We start from the raw sequence: 4,773 nt of genomic DNA, 5'->3' as shown, positions 1-4,773 counted from the left end.
ATTCGCATGTGCGTGCCCGGAGGTCCGGGAGCTCCACTCAAACGTCCGGGGGGGGTAAGGGTAAGGGGTCCTGTCCCCACCCCTCGCCGCCTCTGAGAAGAGAAACATCTCCTCCACTCCTCCGCTCCTCCGCTGCGGAACCAGGTATTACCGATCCGCCGGACTCAGGCGAATTGCAGAAAGGGGTTTTGCCGTCCTCCGCTCCTCCGCTCCTCCGTTTCGGGCCCTGGAACTCCCGAACCGCTGGACACAAGCGAATCACGGTCCGGGCTTCTGCTCTCCTCCGCTCCTCACCTCATCCGCTCCAGGCCCTGGTACTCCGTGTCCGCGGGAACCCCCCCCAACCCACAAAAACAAACTCTCACACACACACAAACACACGCACACACACACACACACACACACACACACACACATACACACGCATACACACACACAAACACACAAACACACAGAGACACACCTGAACTCATCATAGCTGTGCTAATAGCATTGGCCGAAACGTTTCCACAACCAAACCAACATTAGCTCATCCACTCATTCACATATGTGTGTGCCCAGAGGTCCGGGAGCTCCAGTCATAAGTCCGGGTGATCTATGTCCGGAGAAGGCTCACATTAGCCGCTCTAAGGGGTCCTGGTGCCCCCCAGCTTCCCGGCCTTTGAGAAGAGACACATAACTCCGCTCTTCCGCTTCTCCGCTATGGGCCCTGGTACTCCCGATCCTCCGAACTCAGGTGAATTGCGTGACGTGCTTCTGCTCTCCTATAAGCCCCTACACATTTCGAACACGGCTGTTATCACCCTGTTACTGCATTTCAATGACACCCATTTGCTTTCGATCTCAGTGTCTGCCACCGTACGGAAAAGCGGGGGGTGGGGGGTGGGGGGGCATAAGCGCATTCGTGCTGTAAGTAATCAGAAGTTAATAGTGTTAACGGTTTGCGAGAAATTTTTAATGCTAGACAAAAAAAGAAAATTAAAAGGATATAATTAAATAAATAGATAGAAAAATAAAATTAAAAACGAAAAAAAAAAAATTGTGAGGGGAATATAACATGTAATTAAGTTGGCGGTTCACAGGGAATCTCAGACATCAAACTGTTTTTAATTGAACATAAATAGTACACCCAAATATACAAATGTACAAATAAACATAGCAAGGTAGAACTGAATGTCAATGAAACAACCAGGCATGAGGAAGCAACGGACATGAGGACATTTGTTCTGTATGTAATGAGAAGTTAATAGTGTTACAGGTTTGTGAGAAATTTACAGTGCTAGACAAAAAACGAAATTAAAAGGAAATAATTAGATAAATAGATAGACAAATGAAATTAAAACCAAAAAAAAAAAATGCAAGGGGAATACGACATGTAATTAAGTTGGCGATTCACAAGGAATCTCAGACATCAAACTGTATATTTTTTGTTGTTTATATATAAACATATATAAACAATCATATATTGTTTGTTGTTTATTTTTGGGATATATTGAGGAATATTTAATGGAAAGGAGTCACAATCGCTTTTTGACAATGTCGAAGTGTATACGTGGCTATAGAATTTAAAGTTTTCATTAGAAATTATAGCCTCATCTGTAATTTCCTTGTTGTTAAGACGGGCTTAGCTTTGCTCCGCTCCTCCTCTCCTCCGCTCCTCCGCTCTTCCGCTCCGGGCCCTGGAACTCCCGATCCGCGGGACTTCGGTGAATTCCGGGCCAGTTTTTTGCTCTTCTGCTCTCCTCCCCTCCTCCGCTTCTTCGCTCCCCCGCTTTGGACCCTGGAACTCTTGAACAGGGCCGGGCTTCTGCCCTCCGCCTCTCCTCTGCTCATCCGCTCCAGGCCCTGGCACTCCCTGTGATCCAGTCATTCGCATGTGCGTGCCCGGAGGTCCGGGAGCTCCACTCAAACGTCCGGGGGGGATAAGGGTAAGGGGTCCTGCCCCCCCCCCCTCGCCGCCTCTGAGAAGAGAAACATCTCCTCCACTCCTCCGCTCATCCGCTGCGGAACCAGGTACTACCGATCCGCCGGACTCAGGCGAATTGCAGAAAGGGGTTTTGCTGTCCTCCGCTCCTCCGCTCCTCCGCTCCTCCGCTCCTCCGCTCCTCCGTTTCGGGCCCTGGAACTCCCGAACCGCTGGACACAAGCGAATCACGGTCCGGGCTTCTGCTCTCCTCCGCTCCTCACCTCATCCGCTCCAGGCCCTGGTACTCCGTGTCCGCGGGAACCCCCCCCAACCCACAAAAACAAACTCTCACACACACACAAACACACGCACACACACATACACACACACACACACACACAAACACACAAACACACACAGACACACCTGAACTCATCATCGCTGTGCTGATAGCATTGGCCGAAACGTATCCTCAACCAAACCAACATTAGCTCATCCAGTCATTCACATATGTGTGTGCCCAGAGGTCCGGGAGCTCCAGTCATAACTCCGGGTGATCTCTGTCCGGAGTAGGCTCACCTTAGCCGGTCTAAGGGGTCCTGCTGCCCCCCAGCTTCCCCGCCTTTGAGAAGAGACACATAACTCCGCTCTTCCGCTTCTCCGCTATGGGCCCTGGTACTCCCGATCCTCCGAACTCAGGTGAATTGCGTGACGTGCTTCTGCTCTCCTATAAGCCCCTACACACTTCGAACACGGCTGTTATCACCCTGTTACTGCATTTCAATGACACCCATTTGCTTTCGATCTCAGTGTCTGCCTCCGTACGGAAAAAGCGGGATGGGTGGGGGGGCATAAGCGCATTCGTGCTGTAAGTAATCAGAAGTTAATAGTGTTAACGGTTTGCGAGAAATTTTTAATGCTAGACAAAAAAAGAAAATTAGAAGGATATAATTAAATAAATAGATAGAAAAATAAAATTAAAAACGAAAAAAAAAAATTGTGAGGGGAATATAACATGTAATTAAGTTGGCGGTTCACAAGGAATCTCAGACATCAAACTGTTTTTAATTGAACATAAATAGTACACCCAAATATACAAATGTACAAATAAACATAGCAAGGTAGAACTGAATGTCAATGAAACAACCAGGGATGAGGAAGCAACGGACATCAGGACATTTGTTCTGTATGTAATGAGAAGTTAATAGTGTTACAGGTTTGTGAGAAATTTACAGTGCGAGACAAAAAAAGAAATTAAAAGGAAGTAATTAAATCAATAGATAGACAAATAAGAAATTAAAACGAAAAAAAAAAAAAAAAATTGCAAGGGGAATGTAACATGTAATCAAGTTGTTTTTTTTTTTTTTTTTTTTTTTTTTTACCAAAAAAAAAAGGAACCTCGGACATGGGTAACTATATTTTTTTGTTTTCGGATTTTTCCATAAGTTTTAAGGATTTTTTTTTTTTTTTTTATATTTCAAAATCGTTTATGAAGACATTAAAATTTGGGGAGCATTTTTGCATTCTGTTCTTGTGAATGAAGAACTTGGCCAGGCCTAAAAGAACATTGACACAGAGTTCATCTGTTATGTTGCTTATAAGTAAACAGAATGTTATATCATCTTTTGAGAAGGAAACTGGTGACGATGGAATGAGAAGGAGAAAAAATATATGGTCAGTGGTTTCAATGTTGTCTTCACAAAATGTACAAATATTATCTTCAAAATTAAAGCGTACCCTCGATAATTCCTTAGATGGGTAGATGTCAGTCATAATTTTGAAGTGGGTCTCTTTTGCCTTGGGGGTATGGGTAGAGTCAGATACATAGTTCGCAGCGTGGCAATCGATTCCTCATCAAATTTATTTAAAATATCCTTTTTTTTTTTTTTGACGTCCAGGGAATAAGTTTCCTGTGAAACATTTCCTAATAAAAGAGTTGCCGCGCTTTCTGTCCACAATTGAGATTCCCTGGAGTGATAGTCGGGGTAACTGTGGTTGTACGGTTCGGTGCGTCATTATATTTTTGGTCAGGAATACAAATTGTCGAGGCAGTGCGTTTCGTAACTTTAGCAACTCTAATATGGGAGGCTTGAATCTGTGTGTAGTACAGAACTGCTCATTGTCCAGAGGACTGCCAGTGTCATCCATCAAGTCAATTATCGACCATATACCTTTCTCAAAGCATTCCTTGTAAAACAGAGGTTTGTTGCCATGCAGTACATATCGATTGTTCCAAACTATTATACTGTGTGGTGAGAAATTGTGTACGTATATCATTTTCCAGTATAATAATATTTGTTTATGGAACTCTGAACATTTGACAGGAATCTTGTTGATATCCAAGTCAGAGATAAGCAGAAGACTCAGGCCGCCGACTTTGTTGAATAAGTAGTTTGGAGTACAATACCAGAAAGAACGATGAGGTTTGATCCAGGATTTCAACCAGTTCACCTTCAATGTCCCATTCAAGCAGTCCGACTCTATCACTTTCAGCCCTCCTTCACTTGTTTCTTTCACCATATGTGATTTTTCTTAGATGGTGTGGTCTGTTCCTCCAGATAAAGTTGAAATTGATTTGGTTAACAGATTTTACGAGTTGATTTGGAGCAGCATTGGAATACGCTGGGTATATACATCTGGATAAACACATCCATTTTAGTCAAATATATCCGGCCTAATATTGATAAATCTCTCTGGAGCCATATATTAGAATTAAGCTTTACTTTGATTCAGTTTAGATTCAATGTTCCTGGATTGATTTAACGTTTGGTCCTTGGATAGGAAAATGCTCAAGTATTTTATTTCTGATTTCATGGAAACATCGCTGATTTCCTTTAGTGGCGAGTCATGCAGCGCAAGAAGTTTGC

Source organism: Fistularia commersonii, unplaced genomic scaffold (assembly GCF_037954325.1).
Source record: "Fistularia commersonii isolate RoL2024-O1a breed Wild unplaced genomic scaffold, RoL_Fcom_v1.0 HiC_scaffold_42, whole genome shotgun sequence".
NCBI classification, from domain to species: domain Eukaryota; kingdom Metazoa; phylum Chordata; class Actinopteri; order Syngnathiformes; family Fistulariidae; genus Fistularia; species Fistularia commersonii.
This window is presented reverse-complemented; position numbering follows the sequence as displayed.